Source organism: Syngnathus floridae, chromosome 10 (genome assembly GCF_059516105.1).
Source record: "Syngnathus floridae isolate MCC-2025c chromosome 10, RoL_Sflo_1.0, whole genome shotgun sequence".
NCBI lineage: Eukaryota > Metazoa > Chordata > Actinopteri > Syngnathiformes > Syngnathidae > Syngnathus > Syngnathus floridae.
The window spans coordinates 16567817-16581746 of record NC_142422.1 but is presented as its reverse complement, the minus strand read 5'-3'; the positions used below and the strand labels follow the sequence as shown (position 1 = coordinate 16581746).

Genomic DNA, 13930 nt, shown 5'->3' with positions numbered 1-13930 from the left:
GCTCTCTTCTGGTTCAAAAGTGCCCTGCATGTGAATTTGCTTTTCCTGCCTTCTGATTGGATGAGCGCCGGTGTGACGCGGTGCCTCTGTCACCGTGGCGGGGGGTATACGTTGGCATCGGAGCGTCTGCCAACGTCTGAGACCGGCTGGCAGTGTATCGGAGGTGTCGAGTGCGGTGCCGCTGGAGCTCACTCACCAGCTGGTGTTAGGGCCACAGAATGAAGGCCAAGGAGAAGAATAGAAAGAGAAACAGAAACTTCTCCTCCAATTGTTTGATTTGTCTCTTCTGAGCTTCGATGAATTCTTTCAGCTCTTTGTTCCTCTAGGACGGACAAATGGAAAGTGGCATTCAAAAGCCAGTAAGCGTGCAAGTAAGTGCCGGGCTGGCTTTGGGCCCTTACCTGTTGCGCGCTGTGCAGCAGATCCATTCTCTCTTGGAGGATGCAAGCGTCGCGCTCCCTCAACTCGCACATCAGGGCTCGCTTCCATTGGTCCACGGCGCTCCTAAGCTCTTCTCTCTGATCCGCCGTCAGCACGTCATTCACGCCAGCGTGGCTGGCTTTTTCCGCCGTCCGTGGCGGGGCAGTTCCCCGCTGCGGTAGCGCCTCGTACAACATGGCCTCCAGCTCCAGGATCCTCTGGGCCGCAATCCTCGTCCATCAGTGGTCCGGCGGGAGATTTGAGGGCGGCTTACCTTATGAGCCTGGTCCATGGAACACTTCCTGAAGTCCAACTCTTCATCCAGGTAGCCCTTCTGCTTGCAGAACATATCCTAGCACAGCTCAAGGTCAGAATTGTTGGGGCACATTGCCGGAGTTCCCCTTGGCTGATGTCGCGTGTCTGTCTACCTTCTCACTTTCAATGTCCAACATCTTCTGTTGAAGTGCTGACTTGGTCACTTTGATGTATTCTAACCACTGAGGAAAGGCTGCTGTCACATAAGCAGAATGCGAGAGCGTGCGTGGACGTGCGCGTTACCTTCTCGGCTAGGGTGAGAAGGGTCCTGGCGTGAATCACGACCACCTGCTCCTCGTTGGTGAGATTCTGCAAGAGCCCAAAGGCACAGCGTCAACAAGCTTCTTCAGCGCAAAGCCTTCCAAAAGTCACATTTGAGCCGCCGAGTCTCGTGGAGTGCGAACATAAGGAGTTCGACATACACTTACGGCGTTATAGCCCAGGATGTCCAGCTTCTTCATCAGATCACTGATGACGATGTCCGGGGGAAAGGCGCAAGGAGCAATGTAAGGTGTTCTGGGACCTCGGGTTAAGGTTAGCGGTTGCGAGGGACGCCTTACGTACGCTCACGCCCTCGGCCTCGCAGTAGATCTGCAAAGGGCTGAGGCCGTCTGGGAAACGGACTTGCAGAAACTTCAAGACGGGGGAGCGCCACTCCCTCTCCTGAAAGGCAGAGGCATGCATCCGTCCGTCCGTCCGTCCGTCCGTCACATCTCTGGCCTCAACACGCTTGTGCGAGTCTTCCCACCTCCAGCTCCAGGATGCGGAACTCAAGCAGTTCGTTTTTGGTCTCGGATATCCTGGATGTGCTCTTTCAGACGCGCTTCTTCCGCCTCCATCCCGCCTGACCTGAAAAGACAGTCAGACCTCATCTGCGGGGCTTCCCGACAGGTGTGACGCCAAGCGACTCCGCCCAGCGCCTTTCTTTCCGTCACCTTTTCGGCCAACTGCTGATTGCTCTGACGCAGCAGCTGCTTCTCCTCCACCCACTTGACATTCTAGAAGAGACAAACGCGTGGACAGCTTTGGAATGTTGTGTCATTTTCATCCACAAATTCTTTGGTTGACTGGAAAATGACATTTGCTTTTCTCCGCATTTTCCCAGCCACGTTCGGGTGGGGGGGGGGGGGGGGGGGGGGGGGGGGGGGGGGGGGGGGGGGGTTGGTCCAGTAATGCCAGACGGATGAGTGACTGAAGAATGTAGCTATTTTGTCTGAGAAAAAGGTGTGCTCATTGATGAGCTTACCTGTCCTTGTTGCTTCAGCGCTGACTCCAGATCTGCTACTCTGCTTTGATAGTGACCCATTTCTACCATCAGCTTTTCTCTGGTCTGAAAGGAGGAGGAGGGAGGCTCCTCCTCCTCCTTTCAGACCAGAGAACACCCGAGGGCAGGGTGAGAACGGGGAGGCTGCGACCCGGCCGGGGGTTGCGGGAAGGGGCGCCACCTTGATCTCCTTCTCGGCGTCGTAGTCCCCTTTCGCTGGTCTGGGCTAGCAGAGCGTAGGCTCGTTGCAGCGCTTGATATTCTTGCGTCAGCTGCGGTAGCGAAGCTCCGCCTCTTCATGCACACACCAATGCAACACAGCACTAGTACCAGAATCAGTCAGACCGGCGACAAAGCACCCGCGACGCAAAGACGAGTCCGATTCCAGGCTGAAGAGGAATGTTTGGTGCCAATAACGCTGGCAGAAATGGCGGGCTACCTCTTCGGGTTCCGTGTCGGGGGTTCTGTCGGTGTGAAAAGACAAGGGACGATCCGTCCGAGTCCACCAACACTTCTTCGTCGTAGCCCGTAAAATGTTTCGATGACCTGCGGGCGCGGAAGCAAACATCTCTCTGAACAAACTGAAGCGACACCTCACGATGAATCGACGAGAGGAACGATAGCGAGAAAAAGGCCATTTCATCTTGCGCAACACCAAGCAGCCGCAAACAAACAGACTCACCTTGCAGGACCTCACGCTTTGTTCCTCCTCAGAGATTCTCGACGTCGGTATCGTAGCAGCAAATCTCTCTCCTGTCGACACAAAATAATCCGCCTTTGAGATTCTTTTGGATGCAAAGGGAACGAACGGCTCCGGCGCAGAAACAAACGCGACTCACAATGACATTTCTGACATGAGCTCCTGTCTCCAGAGCCTGAAAAACACGTCACCGGCGATGATTGGAGGGACGCTCGTCTTTTCCAAAAGTGACAACTACAGGGTGTGTCAGGGTTTTCCAGATTATCTTTATCGTATCATTGTGTTGCTTTGACTTTGACTGCGACCTGTAATAAATAATATATTTATCCCTTATTTATCCCTATCGCTTATCCCTTCCTACACAAAGTCATAAAACACCCCTTGCTATGTTTTGACTAGAGGTCAAGGGCTTCCTCTATTCAATCCACTCTTACACCCACCCTGTTTCTCTTAATTAAAATTGCTCGTGCAGGAGCCGAGAGTCAGACTCATTCGTACAACGGATGGACTCTCCACCTGCAGGTGTCCAAAAGAACTTACTTGTCTCCCGTGTGGTTCTTGCAAAATAAGTTGGAGCGAGCGCAACTCTAACAGGGTGCATTTTGCCACTAGCTGCCTACGGACAATGACGTCGCGCTCGCGGCTCATGGTTGACGGGCTGAGCAGTCGGGCAAGTCCGTCGTTTTCAGCGCACAGCGAGTGGCAAAGGCGCTGACAAAACGGGAGCTTTGAGCTGCTGAAAACGGCAAAACAAGTCTAAAGCGTGTTCAAACGCGTGCGCACAATGCCTCCTGCTTGAAAGGTCGGAATTTAAGGGGCCAATTTTTTGGATGGCGGCCGCCGGCCAAGCTTTGGACGGAAAAGGTTTCCTGGCGACAGCGAGCGAGCGCGGCGCTGCCGTACGTGCACCGAGTCGCCTGCCTGAAGACCTTGGACAAGTCGTCGATGATGTGCCGCTGCTCCACAACTTGAAGGAACTCCATTTCACCGTCCTGCTGGCCGCAACCGCGGTCCAGGTCATTGAGCGAACTAGGCCTTCTCTGTGGAACACAAATGCAGTGGACTCTGTTGGCACGCCGCCGTTGTCCGCGTCGACTTACCAAGCTTGCCATCTCCTCGTTCTCCTGGGTGACAAAGCGCACTTTGTTTTCAAGGCGACACAGCACCAGCGAGAGTTCTTCATTCTTCCTGCTCAGGCGTTTGTTTTTGTACAGGAGTGGCAGAAACTGGCTTTCTGTTTCTCTCAGTCGCTTTAGCTGCAAGCATGAAGTGCGGGATGTGAAAGACGCACAACACGCGGGCCAGAACGTATCCATTCCTTTTGCATCGGTTTGAACGGAATCGTGGCTTTGGCTCCCAATAAAAGACATCTACCAGGCAACCGACTCGCCGCGCCGCTCAACTAATAAGCAAGCGCAATGGGTGCCTCGCTGGATGGCGCGCATCAAACGTAGCGCAAACCTTCAAGCGTGCCGTCAATAAATTACCAGTTCATTGCGCTCTTCAGAAAGCAGGGCGTTTCGATCCTCCAGTTTCCTGATGACTGCGCTGAGCTCAGCGATTTTCAGATGAAACCGTCGCGTGTCCCGATCCTCCTGAGACTGAAAACGCCCCGCAACACACACACACAAGCACTCGTTCAAAGTTCAAAACTGTTTTTGTGCTACCTTCCTCCAGCAACGAACTAAGTCATGCGTACTGCAAGTGTGTGATGAGGTGGCTTACGCAATGAAGAGGATTGCTAGTAGCGGCGTTGACCCCACTTCCAGGGTAGTTTAGGCCCGCCCTTTGGGAATCCCTCAGGGCAGCGATCTGCTGCTCGGCAGCCTGAGTCTGCAGCTGAAGGCGGTGGACGTGGCCGGCCCCAGGGCTTCATCCAAAACACTAACCGCTCTGTCTTTCAGCTTGATCTCATCCGTCTGGATGTACAAACGGGGAGCGCTCAGGCAGGCGGGCAAACTCATTTGCCAGAATTGTGACAAAAACAAAGAGAGCAACCGGCCAATTTTTTTCTGGAATCGACTAGAACACCTTTGCTGTGACAAAAGCGAAGCGAGCAACCGGACATTTTCTTCTTGTGAAATAGAATAGAATAGAATGCCTTAGGTGTCATTGCACTGCAGGTATACAACGAAATTGGGAACATAGCCACGCACCGCGCATCTGATCAGTCCTACCAGTCGGCGGATCTCCCTCTCGCAGTCTCTCTTGGTTCGGCTCAGCTCCTCCCGATGCTGGTGATGAGCCGATCGGAGCTCGGCCGCTCGGGACTGCCAGGCCTGCTGGGCCGCTGCCAGGGCTTCTTCCGCGCTCCTGGTGGAGGCGACACCGCTCGGTCTCCCGACACCGCCGCGTCTCCTCCACCTCCGCCAGCAAAGCGCCCCCCCTCCTCACCTGAGCAGACATTGCGCCACACCGGGCCGTTGAGACCGCAACGGAGCGCCGCGACGCTTACTGGGGACAAGCTACACAATACGGTAGCGGCCGCATCGAAGCCCGACGTGGCGTGCGGCTAGTCAGACACGGATAGAGCGGATCACCTTGTCCATGGAGCCGTCCCTCAGGCTGAGGACCAAGGCATTCAGTCGCTGGATCTCTCCATCTTTGATTTTGATCACTCTCATCAGCTCCATTTCATGCTGCCGCAGTAATGTCTCCCTGGTAATGGCTAACTCTTTCTGCTTCTCCTCATGGAGTTTGCTTTTGAGTTCCGTCATGGCGGCGGTGGCACGGTGGTGCTCCGCCCGCAGGTCCTGACTTCTCTCTCTCTCCAGACAGCTGACCTGACATGACTTAGACTTAGACAAACTTTATTGTCATCTTGTCTGCACATGGTGCATACAAAACGAAATTCCGTTGCATACGTCTTACAACAAAGTAGTGATATTGCAGTTGAATAGAAGTAACATATCCTATGAAAATATATATATATACATATATACTATATATATATATATATATATATATATTAAAAATAAGTATAAAGTGCAGCAGTGATAATTATGCAATAGTGCAAGTAGGCAAAACAGTATTCAAGAGTGTGCAGAGGAATGCTAAACCATGTATTAAACTTCTATTTAAAGGGTTTATACAAGTTCAGTAAAGTTGGTAGTGCGAGATAGTGCAAGATAGAGGTCCGTAGTGTCATAAAGTACAGTTCTGTGAATGTGTGATGCAGAGTTCAGTTTAGAGCTCAACAGTTCTAGTGTTCAACAGTCTGATGACAGCAGGGAAAAAGCTGTTGCAGAACCTGGTGGACCTGCAGCGGATGCTGCAAACCTCTTCCCAGAGGGCAGCAGGGAGAACAGTCCATGGTGGGGGTGTGATGGGTCATTGATGATGTTACGGGCACGGGACATGCAGCGCTGAGATGAAATGTCCTGAATGGAGGGAAGAGGAGCCCCTATGATCCTCTCTGCTGTCCTCACCACTCTCCTCACGTTCTTCCAATCGGAGGCGGTGCAGCCTCCACACCACACAGAGAGACAGCTTGTCAGAATGCTCTCTATGGTGCTCCTGTAGAACGTCCTCATGATGGGTGGGGGCAGGTGGGCTCTCCTCATCCTCCGCAGGAAGTACAAGCGCTTCTGTGCCCTCTTGACCAGTGCCGTAGTGTTCATAGTCCAGGTGAGGTCTTCTGTGATGTGGACCCCCAGGAATTTGGTGGTGCTGACCACCTCCACAGCTGAGCTGTTGATGATCAGTGGAGCGTGGTGAGGCTGTTTTTTCCTGAAGTCGACGATGATCTCCTTCATCTTCTCCTCATTCAGGATCAGGCTGTTTTCTCTGCACCAGCCCACCAGCTGCTCCACCTCCTCTCTGTAGTCCAGGTCGTTGTTGTCTCTGATGAGCCCCACCACCGTTGTGTCGTCTGCTGACTTCACGATGTGATTGGTGGTGAACCTGAGGACGCAGTCGTGTGTCATCAGGGTGCACAGCAGGGGGCTCAGGACGCAGCCCTGAAGGGAGCCTGTGCTGAGGGTGATGACATCAGAGGTGTTCTGTCCGACCCGGACTGACTGAGGTCTGTTGGTGAGGAAGTCTAGCAGCCAGTTGCGAAGGGGGGTGTTGAAGCCCAGGTGTTCCAATTTTCCTACCAGATGCTGTGGGATGATGGTGTTAAACGCTGAGCTGAAGTCCAGGAACAGCCTCCGCACATGGGTGTTCTTCTCCTCCAGGTGAGCCAGGCTCAGGTGAAGAACGGAGGAGATGGCGTCCTGAGTGGAGCGGTTTTGCCGGTCGGCAAACTGGAACGGGTCAAATAATAGGGGGAGTCTGGAAACGATGTGACCTTTAAGCAGCCTTTCGAAGCACTTCATCATAACCGGAGTCAGTGCAACAGGCCGGTAATCATTAAATGAGGTGATTTGAGGTTTCTTCGGCACCGGAATGATGGAGGCAGTCTTAAAGCACGCCGGCACTGTGGCTTGGCCCAGCGAGGTGTTAAAAATGTCTGTGATGACCCCAGCCAGATGACTTGCACATTCCCTGAACACACGCCCAGGAATGTTGTCGGGGCCAGGGGCCTTACAGGGGTTGACTCTCCTCAGGGTCTTCAACACATCGGCGGAGTCAAGGCAGAGTACCTCCTCTTCCTGATGGGGGACAGTTTTAACTGCTGGAGTGCCGTTTAGTGCCTCGAACCTCCCAAAGAAGTTATTTAGACCATTTAGAAAGTCAGCATCAACTACACCCACCGGGGGGGGGGGAGGGTGAGTTGTAGTCTGTAATCGCCCGTATGCCTTGCCACATACTCCTGATGTTTTTGACGTCGTGGAAACGATCCTGAAATTTTCGACTGCGGTCTCGCTTCGCTATCCTGATGGCACGGTTCAAGTTGGCTCTCGCTGTCCTCAGTGTCTCCTTGTCGCCAGACTTGAAGGCAGAGTTCCGCGCTCGTAGCGTTTGACGTACCTCCTCAGTCATCCAGGGTCGTTGGTTGCCCCGGGTGATGATATTCTTAGTGGTGCTGACGTCCTCGGTGCATTTGTTGATGTAGGCTGACACAGTCATGGCACACGCATGTCTAATCTACATCGGGAAAACTGGGAGGGAGGGAGGGAGGCAGGCAGGGAGGCAGGCAGGGAGGCAGGCAGGGAGGCAGGCAGTGTCTGTCTGTTGAGGTTTTCACCTTGTTCTTCTCCTGCTGAAGTTCTAACTGGACGTCCATCAGTTTGGTTCTCAGCTCGTCATTGGCGGCCTGAAGGGCGTCCGTTCGCTCCGCCTTGGCCCGCCCTGCCGGAGCTCGTTTGGACATCTCTTACTCGAGTCTCGCCCGGTCGTCAGTCAGAGATCACAACATTTGTACCTGGAGAGCACAAACGCAGCGCTGTTTTCCACTGGCTTCGAACTCAACTTCAATCGGTACCGTAACTTACAACATCATAAACATAGAACTAGCTTGACTTATTCATTGAATAAATGCATTTGGTTCTTCAAAACTGCATCACGCAACATAGCGTGACCGAGACGGCCGTTATCCACCTGCGTGAAGTTATTTGGTGAAATGAATGAGATGTTTAAGACACCATCGTTCTGTCTCTATGTAGATGAAGGTAAATAATCGATTGCTGAAGGTCCAAAGGTGTTGTGATAAACAAATAAACATATTAGTGATTAGTGACATATTTGTGATAAACATATTAGGCAGGATAATCACATATGTTAACGTGACTGCCCACACTGTATTTATTTATGGTTATTTGTTAAATCGAGTACTGTTAGACATGAAATAGGAAGTGTTTAACATAAATGGAAGACGAAAGGGGTACTCACCATTGTAGCTCCTGCTGGTCAATGATACGAGCCTCTTCTTGCAGTGGAAAACATACAGCCAACAAACACCGTGGAACCTAAAGGAATGAAATTAAACATTAACATTTAGCCTCAACCAACATTCACAGATACAACGCAACGCAAACTACACAAACGTAAATCTTTTTAAACACAATGAGTTGTACTTACCGTGTACGCTCTAGACGGTCCACTTGCAAGCGGAAAATAAAGATATTTCTGTTGATAATCGTCGTGTTTGTATCCGGTGTCTCGCTCAAGGCCATTGCGCCCACAGATTTGGCGAGAGTTCAGCCTATTGACGTCATTTCCGCGGTGTAATACCCGCATATCTGAAACGGCAAAGTTAAGAGTAGAGTTAAATAAAGTTTTTAGTCAACGCAATAATTTACAACCGTTGACCAGTCGAAATAATCGTCGAAATTTGGCGTCTGTGGCTGGAAGCAGACGCCGAGTTCGACATTCCTCCCAAACGCCACACTCCCTTGCTTTTCAGGGCTAAAAAAAAACAGTTGTAATTACCTTGTACGCTCTAGACGGTCAAGTTGCAAGCTGAAAACAAAAATATTTGCCTTGTTAGTCATCGTGTTACTAACAGCTGTGTCTTGTTTGCCAGAACTGCCGCTTTCCTACTTCCTGTTGCAAGCCACGCCCACGGATTATAATTTTGCCGTGAGTTCCGCCTATTGACGTCATGTCCGCGTCACATGACTGCGACGTAATATTATCTAAAACTGTTTGTGCGGTATTGTGTTGTTCTGTGCGGTATTGTGTTATTCTGTGCGGCGTCGTGTTGTTCTGTGCGGCGTCGTGTTGTTCAGTGCGACGTCGTGTTGTTCAGTGCGGCATGGTGTTGTTCAGTGCGGCATGGTGTTGTTCAGTGCGGCATGGTGTTGTTCAGTGCGGCATAATGTTGTTCAGTGCGGCATAATGTTGTTCAGTGCGGCATGGTGTTGTTCAGTGCGGCATGGTGTTGTTCAGTGCGGCATGGTGTTGTTCAGTGCGGCATAATGTTGTTCAGTGCGCCATAATGTTGTTCAGTGCGGCATGGTGTTGTTCAGTGCGGGATGGTGTTGTTCAGTGCAGGATGGTGTTGTTCAGTGCGGCATGGTGTTGTTCAATGCGGCATGGTGTTGTTCAGTGCGGGATGGTGTTGTTCAGTGCGGCATGGTGTTGTTCAGTGCGGCATAATGTTGTTCAGTGCGGCATGGTGTTGTTCAGTGCGGCATGGTGTTGTTCAGTGCGGCATGGTGTTGTTCAGTGCGGAATGGTGTTGTTCAGTGCGGCATGGTGTTGTTCAGTCCGGGATGGTGTTGTTCAATGCGGGATCGTGTTGTTCAGTGCGGGGTGGTGTTGTTCAGCGCGGGATGGTGTTGTTCAGTGCGGCATGGTGTTGTTCAATGCGGCATGGTGTTGTTCAGTGCGGGCTGGTGTTGTTCATTGCGGCATGGTGTTGTTCAGTGCGGCATGGTGTTGTTCAGTGCGGCATGGTGTTGTTCAGTGCGGCATGGTGTTGTTCAGTGCGGCATGGTGTTGTTCAGTGCGGAATGGTGTTGTTCAGTGCGGCATGGTGTTGTTCAGTCCGGGATGGTGTTGTTCAATGCGGGATCGTGTTGTTCAGTGCGGGGTGGTGTTGTTCAGTGCGGGATGGTGTTGTTCAGTGCGGCATGGTGTTGTTCAATGCGGCATGGTGTTGTTCAGTGCGGGATGGTGTTGTTCATTGCGGCATGGTGTTGTTCAGTGCGGCATGGTGTTGTTCAGTGCGGCATGGTGTTGTTCAGTGCGGCATGGTGTTGTTCAGTGCGGCATAATGTTGTTCAGTGCGGCATGGTGTTGTTCAGTGTGGAAAGGTGTTGTTCAGTGCAGGATGGTGTTGTTCAGTGCGGCATGGTGTTGTTCAATGCAGGATCGTGTTGTTCAGTGCAGCATAATGTTGTTCAGTGCAGCATGGTGTTGTTCAGTGCGGCATGGTGTTGTTCAATGCGGCATGGTGTTGTTCACTGCGGGATGGTGTTGTTCAATGCGGGATCGTGTTGTTCAGTGCGGCATAATGTTGTTCAGTGCAGCATGGTGTTGTTCAGTGCGGCATGGTGTTGTTCAGTGCGACATAATGTTGTTTAGTGCGGCATAATGTTGTTCAGTGCGGCATAATGTTGTTCAGTGCGGCATGGTGTTGTTCAGTGCGGCATGGTGTTGTTCAGTGCGGCATGGTGTTGTTCAGTGCAGGATGGTGTTGTTCAGTGCGGCATGGTGTTGTTCAATGCGGCATGGTGTTGTTCAGTGCGGAATGGTGTTGTTCAGTGCAGGATGGTGTTGTTCAGTGCGGCATGGTGTTGTTCAGTGCGGAATGGTGTTGTTCAGTGCGGCATGGTGTTGTTCAGTGCGGCATGGTGTTGTTCAGTGCAGGATGGTGTTGTTCAATGCGGGATCGTGTTGTTCAGTGCGGCATGGTGTTGTTCAGTGCGGCATGGTGTTGTTCAGTGCGGCATAATGTTGTTCAGTGCGGCATGGTGTTGTTCAGTGCGGCATGGTGTTGTTCAGTGCGGCATGGTGTTGTTCAGTGCGGCATGGTGTTGTTCAGTGCGGCATAATGTTGTCCAGTGCGCCATAATGTTGTTCAGTGCGGCATGGTGTTGTTTAGTGCGGGATGGTGTTGTTCAGTGCAGGATGGTGTTGTTCAGTGCGGCATGGTGTTGTTCAATGCGGCATGGTGTTGTTCAGTGCGGGATGGTGTTGTTCAGTGCGGCATGGTGTTGTTCAGTGCGGCATAATGTTGTTCAGTGCGGCATGGTGTTGTTCAGTGCGGCATGGTGTTGTTCAGTGCGGCATGGCATACGACAAGAAGAGGCTCGTATCATTGACCAGGAGCGAGCTACAATGGTGAGTAGCCATAACATTTATGTTAAACACTTCCTATTTCATGTCTAACAGTACTTGATTTAACAAATAACCATAAATAAATACAGTGTGGGCACTGAAGTTAACATATGTGATTATACTGCCTAATCTGTCACGGAGTAGATTGTTGCAAAGTAATATAAGATCCAAAGTTGTAATTCAGAATAGTTTTCAAAAGAAGGCCATTAGAATTATATACAAGTCTGATTACCCTGAACAAGCTATTAATTAAATCACAAATTCTTCAATTCAAAGATTTGGTAGATTATCAGACAAATAATGTCTAACAGTAATTGATTTAACACATCACGATAAGTAGATTGAGTGTGGGCACTCTCAAGTTAACATATGTGATTATACTGCCTAATCTGTTACAGAGTATGTTGTTGCCAAGTAATGTAGAATAGATCCAAAGTAGTAATCCAGAATAGTTTTGAAGAGGCCATTAGAATGATAAACAAATCTGATTACCTTGAACATAATAACAAGCTAAGTGTTTAATATGTCCTATGAAGTCAAAATTGGGCACCATCATGTGGTGAAATTTGGAATTGCATCACATCCAATTTTGCCTGGGAACAAACAGATTACATAAATCTTAGTTTTGAATAAGCCACTCCTTCTCAAACAAGTAAACTCTGCCCATTTTGCGCAGTAGATGTTCTGTTAATATCTAGTATTTATACAAAGTCATAATTTAAATTGCTTTCAACCTTCATTCATCGGTTCAACCAACATTACTCGCTCTTATTACCAACTTGTATTGATTTAACTAAGCGTTTAATACTTCCTATCAGGTCTCAAATCGAGATTTGGCAAAATACAATTTCAGCAAATCCAATTTTGCCAGGGAACAAAAATAGATTAAATAAACTAAATAAGTCCTCTTCCCATTAAATAAATCAGAAAAGTCTGTCTTGTAACCAGTCCTCTTCAAACAAGTAAAGTCTGCCCATTTTGTGCCGTAGATTTTGTGTCTATGCCTAGTATTTAAACAAAATCATAATTTAAACGACTTCTTTCCTTCATTCACTTTGGAAATTTGGAATTGCAGCAAATCGAATTTTGGCAGGGAACAAAAATAGATCAATTAAACTAAATAAGTCTTCTTCCCATTAAATAAATTAAAAAAGTCTGTCTTGTAACCAGTCCTTTTCAAACAAGTAAAGTCTGCCCATTTTGTGCCGTCGATTTTGTGTTAATGCCTAGTATTTATACAAAATCATAATTTAAAGGACTTCATTCCTTCATTCACTTTGGAAATTTGGAATTGCAGCACATCAAATTTTGCCTGGGAAGAAAAGTAGATTAAATAAATTTAATAAGTCTTACTACTTCCCATTAAATAAATTAAATACGTCTTACTTGTTCCCACTCCTTTTCAAAACAGTAGTTTAAAACGAGGGCCCTTCACTCAATCTTTAACCCCAACCCCGCACGTTGTGTTGTATCTGTGAATGTTGGTTGTGGCCAAATGATAGTTTTCTTTCATTCGTTTAGGTTCCAAGAAAACTTGATGTAACTCTACTTTTAACTGCCGTTTCAGATAAGCGGGTATTACGTCGCAGTCATGTGCCGTGGATATGACGTAATTGCCCGAACCTCCGCCAAAATTCAAATCTGTTGGCGCGATGGCCGTGAGCCACTGAGCAGCGACGATTATCAACAGAAATATCTTTATTTTCTGCTTGCAACTGGACCGTCTAGAGCGTACACGGTAAGTAACACTCATTGTGTTTAAGGAGATTTACGTTTGTAATAGCAGAAGTGTAGCCGCGTTGCGTTGTACGTGTGAAAATTGGTCGAGGCGAAATGTTAATGTTTAATTTCATTCCTTTAGGTTCCACGGTGTTTGTTGGCTGCAAGTTTTCCACTGCAAGAAGAGGCTCGTATCATTGACCAGGAGCGAGCTACAATGGTGAGTAGCCATAACATTTATGTTAAACACTTCCTATTTCATGTCTAACAGTACTTGATTTAACAAATAACCATAAATAAATACAGTGTGGGCACTGAAGTTAACATATGTGATTATACTGCCTAATCTGTCACGGAGTAGATTGTTGCAAAGTAATATAAGATCCAAAGTTGTAATTCAGAATAGTTTTCAAAAGAAGGCCATTAGAATTATATACAAGTCTGATTACCCTTAACATAACAACAAGCTATTAATTAAATCACAAATTCTTCAATTCAAAGATTTGGTAGATTATCAGACAAATAATGTCTAACAGTAATTGATTTAACACATCACGATAAGTAGATTGAGTGTGGGCACTCTCAAGTTAACAGATATGATTATACTGCCTAATCTGTTACAGAGTATGTTGTTGCCAAGTAATGTAGAATAGATCCAAAGTAGTAATCCAGAATAGTTTTGAAGAGGCCATTAGAATAATAAACAAATCTGATTACCTTGAACATAATAACAAGCTAAGTGTTTAATATGTCCTATGAAGTCAAAATTGGGCACCATCATGTGGTGAAATTTGGAATTGCATCACATCCAATTTTGCCTGGGAACAAACAGATTAAATAAA

General features: G+C 48.7%; 2 long non-coding RNA genes across 2 annotated transcripts; both read right to left on the bottom strand.

Moving 5' to 3' along the window:
* Positions 1 to 594: 594 nt before the first annotated feature.
* Positions 595 to 1044, bottom strand: LOC148392695 (uncharacterized). Its single transcript, XR_015860722.1, has 3 exons — positions 979 to 1044; positions 849 to 917; positions 595 to 772 (listed from the first exon to the last, which is right to left on the bottom strand). It is a non-coding gene; the product is annotated as an uncharacterized LOC148392695 (long non-coding RNA).
* Positions 1045 to 7076: 6032 nt separating this feature from the next.
* LOC148392694 (uncharacterized) lies at positions 7077 to 8753 on the bottom strand. The gene is made up of 3 exons (XR_015861090.1): positions 8664 to 8753; positions 8475 to 8551; positions 7077 to 8007 (listed from the first exon to the last, which is right to left on the bottom strand). It is a non-coding gene; the product is annotated as an uncharacterized LOC148392694 (long non-coding RNA).
* Between the last annotated feature and the right edge of the window lie 5177 nt (positions 8754 to 13930).